The 13926-nt window shown below is 34.7% G+C and overlaps 1 protein-coding gene across 2 annotated transcripts in view; it reads right to left on the reverse strand.

Annotated features, from left to right (window-relative positions):
• The window catches only part of LOC105228043 (metabotropic glutamate receptor 2), a 213686-nt gene that overhangs the window by 110901 nt on the left and 88859 nt on the right, over nt 1-13926 (reverse strand). The window contains exon 1 of one of the 2 annotated variants that reach the window (XM_049450832.1): nt 9726-10213. The exons of the other annotated variant lie outside the window; for it this stretch is intronic. The gene's annotated coding sequence lies outside the window, so the exon portion shown is untranslated. Of the gene's footprint in view, nt 1-9725; nt 10214-13926 lie in introns of those variants that run through there. 2 annotated transcript variants of the gene reach the window in all.

Consider the following 13926-nt stretch of genomic DNA (forward strand, 5'->3'; position numbering starts at 1 on the left):
AATTTGATTGATTTCAAACAAGAAAGTTACAAAACTTTATAAGTTGCCTTTTTTATACACTTTCCGACAAACAATTTTCATAATTACAGCTGTTTTTGTGCTATTTTGAAAACAAGTCGCTTCATAGGAATTTTTATTTAAATTTTACCGAACTCACAACTTTGTTACTCGCTTCTAATTTAATTAATGGAAGGTTTGCAAATAGGAAAAACGCTGCATTCGCTGTGTGGTTTTGTGAGTATAATTGCTAAGAAAAAAACATGAGTTTGTTTAGTCTTTGTAGTTATGTTAGATTTCCAATAAAAAAAATGTAACTATTTCAGGACGTAACTAAGTGCTAATATGCTCCCGTAAAATCACATTTCTTTACATTAATTAAGTCACATATTTTACTACGAAGCTACGCTGGCTTTTCAGAGATTTTAGGTATCATGGAAGTAACCAGAAACAGCTATTTTTGTTACAGATCCTTCTTAGAAGTCCCTTAAATGCAACAGAATAAATAAATTAAATATATTTTATCTATAAACTAAATGTTTTATACACATTCCGCTTCTACTTCGCTTTATTACAGTTTAGTTTACTCTTATGGGAAGTCCTAACATTAAAGAGCAATTGATTTGCCCAAATCTCAAACGTTTCATTAAAATTACAAGCAAATCAATTAGTTCGTTGAAATTTTGGCTCTACACCTTTGCAAATGCATAATTAAATACACGACAGAAGGCAGCTCGGCGCATATATAAGCGTTTAAATAATCTATTTGGCAATCGCGCCAACGCACCGCATGTCACAGTTATCAATAAGGCCACGGCGTTGCTGTCAGGCGCAGACGGTTAACCTCCAAGCGAAGGCAGGTGAATTTCAAATTTTCTGGAAACCGAAAAGGCAAGGGTAATTGAAATTACATTTCAACTTGATGAGGGCCAAACACAGAGGGCAGATTAGAATGACTGATGCCAGTACGGTGCTAAAGATCGTTGCGTTCAATTTATCAAGATATTCATTAGAAGTTCACGCTTTAAATTAAGGTCTTCGTCAAACTAATTAGTAGCTGGGAGTGTGAGTTGCGGGGAAATCGCTAATTTAAATAACTCCCAGCTGAAGTCGCGTCGAACGGTTTGAATTACAAGCGCCGCACAACAGTAGGCGTCAGCTGGGGCGTATGAGTAACTAATGACATCGAATTGTGGCAAAGCGTCGGGTTGCCACAAGCAAACATGCACATAACGCTTGTGCGTGTAAAATAAAAAATCAAAGCGTGTCGGCAGAACTACATGGACTACAATAAAACACAACAACAACAAAGCGCCCAGGTGCACACATATTTCCATTTAAAGGGATAATTGTGCGCGGTGCCTGCGCAGGCAGCAAATGAAGTAAGCGTTGAGCGACGTTAACTTGCAACTAAGTTAGCGCGTGTAATATATACAGGTAAGCCTGTGCCCGACAAGTTGCCGCCCATAACTTAAGCACACCACTTTCGAACAATGCAACGACAGTTGTGTGGCGCGCAACAAAAGGCACTGTGGCAACAACAACTGCGTATAAACGAGATAACAGTAAACTAGCGGCAAAGTCGTAGAAAAGTTGTAGTGAATGTTGAGATTGTGGAGAATGTGCAAAAGTAACAATTGTTGTTGTTGTATAGAAGAAACAATTATTGTTGTTGTGGTTGTTGTCGTTAAAGTTGGCAAATGTTAATGCCGGCGCATGTTGTTGCGCAGAAATCTCTGCCGACATCTACAACTTTAGTGATTAGGGAAGTTTTCGCCGACATACATATAGTATACGAGTATACATCTATACATATATATGTATATGTATGCGTACGTAGTTAACATACTATGCATTGTGCCTAAAATATACATGCTAGAGCAGGTCGATTTCCTCCATGAAATCGTGGAAGCGGAAAATGTTGTATCGATCATTCTGAACAACTTTGGTTTAGATGAACAACTTTGGATTCGAGCCAGCAATTTTTAAGGCGGAGTTTCAAATATCTGAATAATCAGTTTTAAGAAAGATATGCAATAAAGCTTTTCGATATGGCAGATTTTGACAAATGATCAATAGCATATCAAAGCGCACCTACGAATCAAATTTCATTAGGATATCTGAGAAACCGACGAATAAATTTGTATGATTTTTGACTCCCTGTAAGTCAACCCATTCTAATGCATATATACAAACAGGCGTTCACATATAAGTAGTTACAGCTGTATTGGCAGTAGTTGAGAGCTTAGTAAGTAAAGTGTGTTGGGAAATATGTGGACTGCGGAGTAGAAGGGCACTCTTTAGTAGGTTTCAGTAGGCAAATAGTCGAAAAAGGCTTTTCGTATTTTTAATTAAATTTCAACTTATTTTTTTATATTTATAATTAACATTTTGGTCAAAAACTTTTGGCAATTTTCCGCTAGACACATTATTTCATCAGTGTAAAACTTTTCTGTTTTTTCGGCGAAAAACTGCGACAAGTAATTTTCACAGGCTTCTCTTGAAGCCAACTTTACTCCATTAAGGGAGTTCTGCATTGACCAAAGCAAATAACATTCCGATGTTGCAAGGTCAGGGCTATATGATGGATGCATCAAAACTTCCCAGCCAAGCTCTCCAATTTTTTCCAAGTCATCAAAGATGTGTTTGGTCTAGCCTTGTCCTGATGGAAGATTTTATGCCCTTTCTATTGGTCAGTTAACTGAAAAAGCATAAAATGAACCCAGAAACCCGTCTATTTGCCTTTAAATGCGAACTCACTCAATTGTACAAACATTCAACTGCCACAAAAACAATGTTTTCGCTCATTGCTCAGAGTTGTAGCCTTCAAAAGCGCTAAGTACATTTGTGTGTATGCAAAATAGGCTTGCGTGATTTATGAGAGAAAGCTTTCAGCGAATGCGCGCCATTATCAAGCTCACAATGATTTCCAATTTCGTGTTAATGGTAATTTGGCCATTACATTTGATTTATTGATAAAACCAGGAATTTTACGTCTATTGTTCCGCTGATTCAAATAAATAGATGGGAAAGTTTTAACATGCAAATAAATAGTGATAATTAAGTATAATTTAAATAAATTGAATTAAGTCGTAAACTGATTAACTTTTCGCATTAAATCGTGTTAATATTATATATTTTTTCGTGACCTACAAGAATGCTGTAAATGAGTAATTATGCTTGCCATATGCAGAAAATAATTTTTTTTTTAATAAAAAAATACAGGAATTATAGTTAATATCATAATGTTAATGAGCTTGTTAATTTATACAACGCTGCTAACTGTTTTTTTTTCAATTTTTTTGATTTATTTATTTTTTAAATTCACTATGCTTCGAAATAAATAAACATAATGCCGCTGCTTCATTCAAAACTGCATATGCACATGCAGCAAACGCGCTAATTAATAGCTTAATGCAGCTTTCAAAGTAAATTACTATAATTACCAAAGTGTTCATAAGTCAATGCTTTTCTTGGATCCATTGACGGCATACAACGAGTGCAATTTATCTTATTTAATCTTAATGAACACCAACAGAACGCCGTGCTGTGCGTTCAGCCAACGATATCGAGCGCATAATGCGGTAGACAGACACGCTACGAGCCTTCCAGCGCCAGCAGCGCGAACTAACTAGAGCGCCAGACCTTTACATAACCAGAACAAAGCGGCAGTTACAACTTTAATAATTAATTTTCATAAAGCTAATGGCTAAAAATAAACAACATGGATGGCCAAGCGCAATTACCAACACAACCGCACACCCACACACACACACGCGCGCAGCTGAAGTGTCACTTACATAATGTGCCACTTTTGAGCGTCTGTTTGCCCACGCAGCGCCCTTAATTGGTGTTGCTAGAGACACATACATATTTACATAGTGCGAGCAGGGCAAAGCGAGTGTGCAACAAGTGCCGGACAAACATTCGCACTACATTTTCGCTTGCATGTTTGTTTACTCGAGTGCGTCCTACAGTTAATTGTTTTGTCGCGCGGCTAAGCACACACAGCGCCTCGGCATACACACATACATGCATACATGCTCATCGTGAACGATGTTTGGACAAGTAGTGTTAAATAGTATTTAGTATTCGCCTGAGGCAAATCATGCATATTAAGTTGAATGAATTTTACCGTTATGAACGAAAAATCAAGTTGTTTCAATAAATCGCTACACACTTTGTGATAGAAAGCCAAAAAGTTATTGATTATTCGCACCCGGACGAAAAATAACTCTTACGAAATAGGAGGTGAAGAGTGAGCTTGTGTAGTCCTCAAAAAAAACAAAAATTTTCGATTATTCTGATATATATATCCGATCCTTCATTCATAAGGATTTCTTTAGTCAAAAGTTATGAAATAACTGTTCTTTTTAGTCCCTATATATAGCGTTATGTAAGTGATAAGTATGTTGAGACGAGTTGAAATCTTGCCATTTCATCCGTCTGTTCGTCGTCTATCCGCCTGTTTAAAAGATAACTTGAATAAAGTTATTTGGGATCCAAGGATGGTTGGTATTGCAAATGTTCGGAAACAGTCCGTTGCCGCGTTAACAGTGTGCCGTTAGGTGATAAAGCTAAAGCTTAATCAACGAAACTTGCTGAGAAGAAGTCTCTTTAGCACCGCTGTGAAAATTAATAAAATCAGATAATAACCCAACGCCCACTTTTCATTAACGTTAAAGTTTAAAACTACTAAAAAAACGATCACTCTCTGAATAAGTGAACTACAAGCATTAAATTTTAGGACCAAAATGTTATGAAAAGGTTATAAAAGTTTGACGATGGGCGTGACACCGCGCACCTTTCTGAGCAACCTTACCATTTTCAAAGAAATTTTGTGCGTGAGGTTACCCGCATATCCCTATTATACTTTATGAAAATACTTAAAATCCGATAATCACGCCTACTTCCCATATAAAAAGTTTTTCCATTGCAGCGGTTTTTCAGTTTACATAATAAAAAACAAACAATTTAAGTTATCAGAATAAATCCAAATGGTACAAAAAATATCTCTAATAGCAATGTATATCCAGGATATTACTTCCCCAGGTCCCCATATACGTACTATTCGAATTTTTGACAATTCTCTTGTCTTCATTCCTTCTACAGGTATATTGGCCAATCTGTGTCATGAACAATCTTTCCATTCACCTAAATTGATAGTTTAGTGTGGGTTTTGATCTGGTGGAATGGTTGGTCCGTACTTCTTTCGAAGCGAAGTTGGTGACGCCGGTACTGTCAATGGAGAGCAGTGTAAATCGATGATAAGCAACTTTTTATGGCTAAAACGGGAAAAAGTTGATCTTGACAACATCCGGTTTCAATAAAAGGAGTACAGTACTTGCAACAACCGAACTATTGCAAAAAAGTTTTGAAATTCGATTATTTCAAGAAATTGTGATTTTGAGTGGCTTCCAAGAAGTTGTGATTTAACAACCATTAGACTAATTATTGTGAGGTAATTTGAAGTTATTGGTCTTTAGCAATAAACCAAACTATCTTCAGGTTTTGGAAACCAATATTGAACAAGCTATTCATGATATACCACTAGAATTAGTAGAAAAAATTCTCGAAATTTTAGTTAATCGAATTCGTTTCTGCAAAGGAAGTCGAGGAGGCCATTTCAATGATGTTGTATTCAAAACTTAAACGTATCGTTTGTAATGGACATTAAATAAAAGACATTTGAATTTCCTTAACAATTATTTTTTTTTGTTTAAGAAATCATATTGTAATAGCGCGATATTAAAATAGGCTAAACCGGTCTGAATACATACTAGAATTATTTAAGAAAAATTAATGTAGACACGATATATATTTTGCGAAAATATAAAATTTGTATTAAAAAATAGAAATATGTTGGAGTTTATTCGACACTTGGAAAAATCTTAATTTACATATTTTCTATTAGCACGTAAATTTAATTTAGGTCGACGTTTAAATGTAGACAATAATTTGTTAGAGGGATACAAGTTACTGAATTTGTTTTATTGCTTAGTCAACCCAATACGACCTATTCATAACCCATATTTATTTTTTGAGAGAAACCAAAGCATAATTTTCAGCCAAATAAAGGTGTTGTTGTTAGATACTTGACAGATACAACAATGAACGGCGTTCTAAGTTTTTTCTGTTAAGTTGGAGCTCCTAGCTTAAGCTAGATACTTAACCATAGATACTAATAAACCATGTATTTTTAGGTTATTTTTCAAAATATTTTGTTGATATGTGTTAAGCCCAACATTTATAAATCGATAGAGTTTACAATTATGACTTCACTTTCACATTTTTTTTTATTTTAGAACTACTCGTATTATACACACTTGTTTATAAATTATTATACTTTTCTTTGTGAAATTACGCTCATTTTATTTATTATTTTCGTTTTAAATAATATTTTAAAGAAACTTTTGTCGATTTTGCTGTTTAAGCTAACACTTTGTTTGAAATTTTGTCTACTAACCGGTACACTAGTTATTTGACACCAATCGCTTTGCATTTTTCAAAACATTCATTATTTTTTTACTCAATAATGCAAAGTATAAATGAGGTAAGATAGTTTACGGTACATTGTAGCATATGCTAAACTTTTCATTTTACTCGAAAAATGTTAGACTTCTTCTGCGTCATTTTCTATTAGCTACAACTCGCTGGTGGCTAACATGTGCGCTGTCATTGGGGAATTCCGCTAAATTACGCCCACCGATATGCACATTCTATCATATTTCGTATGAAATTAGCATAATAAAATTAACAATTAATGAGTGCAAAGATCTGCTTTGTTTATGACACCCTATCTGTTTATGGCAAATATTCGTCGGTATAACGTTTTCACTTGTAAAATGTAAAATTCATGCGATTTTTTAATTATTCTCAGAAACACGGAGACAATGCAAATTCATGCATGTTTTTGATATTCACAAGCAAAGCAGAAACACAATTAAAATTAGCTCCTTCATATAAATACTATACGGTGTGCATGTGTGTGTGTTTTTATGATAGGCTTAATGGCACGCCACATCATCTCATGAGCTGCACGCGGTAATTAGGAAATTTCTTAAGTCTCATCATAGCAGCCAGCAAGTGCGTGAGTTGTCTACAAGCGCATGCATGATACTCATCATCGCCGTGAGTGTGTGTGTGTGCGTTTTTGAAGAGCTTGCGGTTGTGAAAAGTATGTGCTGGATCCTACTCATTTGCGCCTTAATTTATGCAAATTTGTAAATTGTTTTACTTATGTGCCATATTAGGTGGCAACAGCCAGTGGAAGGGGTAGGTGAAGCCGACACTAGCTCCTATTATGTTCTTTGCATGTGTATGTGTTTATGTTTGTGTTATAAACACATAAGCGCCTGCTTTAATGACACAAAAGCTGCAACGTCGCTTGTCAACAGCAACTCGCTGACTTGGCGCTACCCGCAAGCAGGTACACGCAGGTAAATGATGTGCTGTAATCGCATTCCCGACATGATTTTCGCCTGTCACTCGGTTGCAGGCGACAAGGATTTAGCTGTCGCTGTTGCAATTACCAGCAGCGCGCTGGAACTCTATTGCCTCTTGCGGTAACTTTAATGGTCGCTTATATCTTTATAACAGTTTTTATCTAAATTGCTGACAGCGGCATTAGCAACGCTGCTGCAAAAGCCACAGCGCTTGATGGGGAACAAAAATTCATGACACCCAACCACAAGCAAACATACAAAGCCGCCCGTAATGTGCGCACCGACGCATAATTTTAGGCGCTTGACGGCACATCATGGGAAAGCGGACATTTTAAAGCCCCTAAATGACACTGTGCTACAAGAACGAACTTTTCAACAATACACACACATACATATGTAAACACTAATTGCTGGCCCGAAAAATGTTGTAGCATACACACAGGCGTATATTCAAATCGGATTAAAAGCACAACCAAACGTTGGAAAAACATTACTTACACCATCAAGCACAAATTTGTATAAGATTTGAGCGGGCGAGGCAGTGTTGCGCAAAAATTACAACTCAAACAGTTAGGCATTACAACTAAGGTTTGCCGTTTTGGCTTAACGGCTTGAAAGTGCTAGAGTGCCAACCGACCGCGTCTTCGCATGGAATTAATTATTGTTATATAATACCTATATGGGGATACAATTTGTACTACAACAACAGTTGCAGAGTCTGCGGTGACGGTTTTTGCTTGCGGAAAATGCCTACGACATGGGCACAGCAAGTTCTTCTTGCCACCAAACGAATTGTTATGAATTATATAAAAAAGTACAAAAATCTGTGCCAACTATTTTCGAGTGAAATTGCTTAACTCAGCTGTTCACTGCCGAGCCCAGTCACGTTCTCATAAAGCATTTCCTTTCAAGTTTCAAGTTGCTTTGCTGTGGTTGCTGAGAATTCAGGCGCTTGGCTGACAAAGGCGGTCTTCTTGCACTTATGAATTTAACCGAAAGTTTAGCGACTTTTTATTGCCGAAGTTTCTTCTTTGGAATGCCAATGTCAAGTGGGACATCGGCTGTTGTCTGAAGCGCTTATTTGGTTACCAAGGTTACCAGCTGGCATTTTGTGGCCTAAAAGCAGTTTGAGAGCAGATAGTCTCGAATGCCAGTTTGTATTTGTTGTATAATTTAAGGCCATCATATTGTGATTTTCGGCAATTAGTTCGAAATCAAGCCGCTTAACTGATTTTATGCAGAAATTTGCTTGCTGCAAGCAACTGTACAACAAATTTCTGTGTTTAAACCGTCTTATTTCTGTAGTGAATTTCTAACTAATAGTTTATTAAGAAAACAGTTTCTTCGAAGTAGACGAGAAGTATGTATGTAAAATTTTTTTGGTTTATTATATTTTATATTTTTTTATTTTATTTTATTTTATTTTATTTTATTTTATTTTATTTTATTTTATTTTATTTTATTTTATTTTATTTTATTTTATTTTATTTTATTTCATTTTATTTTATTTTATTTTATTTTATTTTATTTTATTTTATTTTATTTTATTTTATTTTATTTTATTTAACTTCATTATATTTTATTTATTTTTTTCAAATGTTGTTGCAGAATTCTAATTTAAATTTTTTATCGAATTTCTAACTTTAGCATTTCTTGGGTTTTTTTCTTTTATTTTATTATATTTTATTTTTTTTTAAATTATTTTCATGTATAAAACTGCTCTTTTTGTAATCCTAGGTTTGGTATTTAGTATTAGTGAATGTATTTTGGATTTTTTCAAACACGAACATCAATGAAAGTGAGATTAAAATCACATATTTACACTTTTGCTATTGTTTGATATATTTCTGTATAAAGAGAGACTTAAAAATTAAATTTATATTTTTTTTTTAATTTTGAATTTAATTTAATTTAATTTTTTGCTTTTTAATTAATTTTTTTAATATTTTTAATTTTTTTGTTTTATATTTTTGACTTTTTCACAAATTTACTTTCGTAAGTTTTTACTATTTTATTTAATTTTTTTTTTAATTTCTTCCTTAATATTTTATTTTTTTTCCTTTTCCGATTTTTTTATAATACTTTCTAATTTTTTTCTTCGTTTTCACTTTTTTATTCCTTATAACCGTTAATGTATTTTTTTCATATATTAATTTTTGCACCAACTTCACATTGTTGCACACTTATCAGCAATTTCTGACTGTATCTTTAATTTTTTTAATATTTTTGTTTTTGCTAAACAGATTACAGCGCGCACTGCTTAAACACTGCCATAAATTATACCATTTATGTATAGTATGCTTATGCTCAGCTTGTTAACCGCAAGCTTCAACTGTCGTCGCACCGCTGCAATTGAGAGCGACTGTTGTCGCACAAGACCGGCGTGTAACTGAAATCCTGCAGCCAGACAAATTTGCTACACGGCGCATTACAGAAAATGTGTGTGAAAGTAAAATTTTGTAAAAGCGTTACGAACTGGTCGAAAAAGGAGCAAGGCAATCGTGTAAATTTAGTACACAAGCAGCAGTTCGCGACAGGCCACAGGGGAGGCAAACTGTTATACTCCATTGGCTGCTGAGCTTAACAGTGCTGTAGCGAGGAGAAAAGTGTGTTACTGGTTGTTTGTGAAAGTGAAACTTTTATGAATGGAAAGACACTTGTTTGCATGCCGCCCACGTGGCAAGCATGGCTTGTGCAGTAAGTGGGGAAAGTAGTTAACAGTTTGTACTAAAAAGGAGTGTGGATACTGATTTAGTTATAATGTTTGCGCTGTACACACTGCTTCTTCTAACATACTAGCATAGTATAGAAAGTGCCGTTTTTTAGTGCAAAAAATTAAAATTTAATTTAATAAAGATTTTTGTGTCACAAAAAGTTTCGCATGACTTAGCAACAATAATATATTTTATTGATGTAGTCCTGTCAACACATACTCCACCAGCAAATATAATCAATTCTTCAACATATTTCATGCAAATTCTTTATGGTACAAAAACACTTTGCTGCAGGCTTCTTGTTTACACTTGCAAATAGGCGCCGTAAAATCACACACTTCACAAGCAAACTTTGCCGCAAATAAAAAACACACAATAACGGTATTCAATGATAATAAAAAACGCCCCACTACGCGCCCTCATACAAAACAACTTCGTTGGCAGCCGGAATATGACGAGCAATTGTAATAATGCGTGCAGCAAAACGTCGCTGTAGGAGATGTACTCCGGAGCGGTCAAAGCAATAAGTCAAGCAGAATAAAATGGCACCTCAGTCAGGCTATAAAAGTCACACCAGTGAGCATTCACAACAAAACAGTGGCAACGAGACGACCGTAAACATTTCCGGAAATGTAAGTGCCCACTTCCTAAAGCATGTTGTTGCTGACGCACACGCTCACTCGTCCCACATGTCACTTATACGCAGTGGCGCTTGCCATTTAATTTATATTTCCGACACTTTTTTGATGATTTTTTACGTTTTGGTGTTGGCAGTTAATACGAATTGTGTTATTACTTTTATAAGCATATGCTTAACATCAGTTGTCAGGCTGTGTTTCCTTATGTATTTATGAGTTTGTATTCAGAACCAAAGCAGCGGCGTTTATGCAAAATGTCATAACTTCCATTTGCTCGGTTGAGGTCTTTCCACCCAATTAATTATTTTTTATTTTACAACAATATTTATTTTTCAGTACAACAACAAATTTTACAACAATACTTATTTTTTTAATATTAAATATTTATATAAGCGATGCGACTATCGTTAGTGGCATATTCAAGTCATTTAATGGTTTGAATAATTCCAAACCACAATCTATTCAAACTATTTTTCATTTGCAACCGCAATAAGCAAATGATGTAGTATAAGTTATTACTTAAATAAAAATATATTTATGGTTTCCGCTCTTAATTGCAGTAATCGTGCACATACACATACAACCGATATGATTACTCTGATAGTTCTAAGCTTGACACTGACACGACTACTGCATTTTGTGGTTTTGAACAGAAAATTTATTATGAAATGATTAACTCACCATTGATTGATATAAATATTGCGCATAAACGTTCGCAAGTAGTAGTTAAAGAGCGTTGTTGGAGAGGTGTATGTACATATGCGTATATGTTAATAAAGTGCAACGCCTTACCTGCAATTAAAAATGTATTAATTAAAAATCAAGCGTAGAAGTAGAAAAAAACGTTAACTTAGGTTCCAACGAAACCATAGTACCCTACACAGATGCATTTTTTGTTCTATAGAGTGATATAAAAAACTCTTGTTTCCGATTCTGATGGGTCATTTTATTGTATATGGCAGCTGTGTTATATAGTGATGTGATCTGAACAATTTCTTCGAAAGCTGTAGTGATGCATTAAACAATATTCAATTCCAAATTTAGTGAAGATATCTCCTCAAATAAAAAAGGTTTCCATGCAACGCATTTGATTCCGTTTTCTCTGTTTGTATGGTAGCAATATGCGACAGTAGTGCTATAGCGGCCACTTCGACAAATGGAATTTCCGGCATTTTCCTTTGGGTATTTTAAATTAATGGCATACTTAACATACCCTGTTCATAGTACTAAAAGGTATATATCGTATAATATACATATATACGTGCCAAATTTTTGTATACTGTAAATTGTTGGATGTATTTGGTAGCAGTATTCAAACCGATTTTTCTTAACTACAATAGTTTTTTTGTTAAAATAATTTACTATAAGTCTCTATAGAAAATATTATTTTGATAAGTTATGCTACCCATTTAGCAGCCGAGGTACAGCACATACCTGTATTATTGCATTCCACCACATTTATTAGAACTTAGTAAAAAGCTCTTGAGATACCTTCGTACTTATAGGATATATGCCGCTAAGGTTGCTATAACATTGAACTTAAAATTGTTTGTCCTAAAAGCTATAAAAGTTTATCTGGGCTTGCTTGAAAAGCTCTGCCCACATTCCAATACTGAAAGCTTTTAGAGCAGAGTTTTATAAACATAAATAAATGCAGAAAGTCTAAAAGTTTACTCATACAACTTTTAATAAAGCGTTCAAACTTTTTTGTCGCATTCTGGTTGGCAATTGTCAGGAATATGCTAATATCTTAACAACAGTCCAACTAATGCAAAGTATCCTTTAAAAATGCCATCTGCTCCTAACTAGCTCTGTAAAAAAAGACTGCTGTTAACAGATTTTAATGTTTGGCAGGAAAATGTTAATAAATGTTATTGCATATTAACATTCTCTGGTGTGGTTTTTATTAGCAGAATGTACATATACATATAGCGGAAAATGTAACTAACAGTAATACTGTTAGAAGAATGTATAAAGTAGACAACTCAATTAACAGTGGTGCTGTTGGCAAAATGTATTGCAGAAAATGCAAGTAACAGTAACGCTGTTAGCAGCATTGAAAACCAACCGCGATAGTGGTGGTGTAACAGCACGAACTCTGTATTTATCATTTGTATGCAATTTGAAAAACTTTCGAATAATTTTTAGTTGAGAATCTACTTGTAAAATATCAAACTAAAACAGTCGGAACTTTTAATTTAGAACATTTTGGTTAAAAAGATTCCTTTTCAAGTTGCTTCTGCATTTATACTCTTTGGTTTTTCTGTACAAATAATGCAACTTTACAAAAATATTTATATTTATTGTTGGATATAAATCATTAGCATTTATTTTATTTTAATTTTTTTTTTTTACTTTTTCATTTCTCAATTCCCTGCTTTGCATTTCGTGCAATAATATAACTCTAATTCATTTTACAAATACAATCATCTCATCGATCGAATATTGTCAAATTTATGTCGACGCTTTCAGGCATTTGTGCAATAGATTTAATTTGCATTTCCCACATTCGCAATAGTCGTTTGCTCGATAAACGCAAACAAATACTACAATTGATGCGCGAACTAATTGAAAGCGAAAACCTGCAACAAAGTGCCGCTCTCCGCTAGCGCACGAAATCAAATTAGAGCCAAACATATTGGAGTCAACAAAAAGCGATATAATGGCAAAGCGTGCGCACATATGCGGAAACGCACATGTGTTTCGTATGGAAATGGATGGTGAAATTAAAAAGCGACACAAGCGCGTCCATATGCCAAAGCTGTTTAAAATCAGAAAATCCGGCAGCCACTTTGCGCTGCAGCCACTTAACATTGAAAAGCAATCAAACTGTCAGGGACTATAAAAATGCAGACGCCGCGCCAGCACCCAACTGTGTGGGTGTGTATAGCAAAACCATGTTTGTGTGTGTGTATATAGTGAACGCATTTTTGTGGGTGCCTGTGTGTATACGGGAAGCATTTGTGTGTGTATGTGAACGCCAGCCGCCAAATATGAGCGTTAGCAAGTGTGCTTAATGCGGCTATACACTTATGTTGGCATGGTGTGTATACATACACATGTGAAAAATCCCAATGCATTTATAGTTTTTCCACGTAAAGCTTCAATTGAGCATAACAACATGGCTTTTAT

The sequence above is a fragment of the Bactrocera dorsalis genome, chromosome 3 (genome assembly GCF_023373825.1).
Source record: "Bactrocera dorsalis isolate Fly_Bdor chromosome 3, ASM2337382v1, whole genome shotgun sequence".
NCBI lineage: Eukaryota > Metazoa > Arthropoda > Insecta > Diptera > Tephritidae > Bactrocera > Bactrocera dorsalis.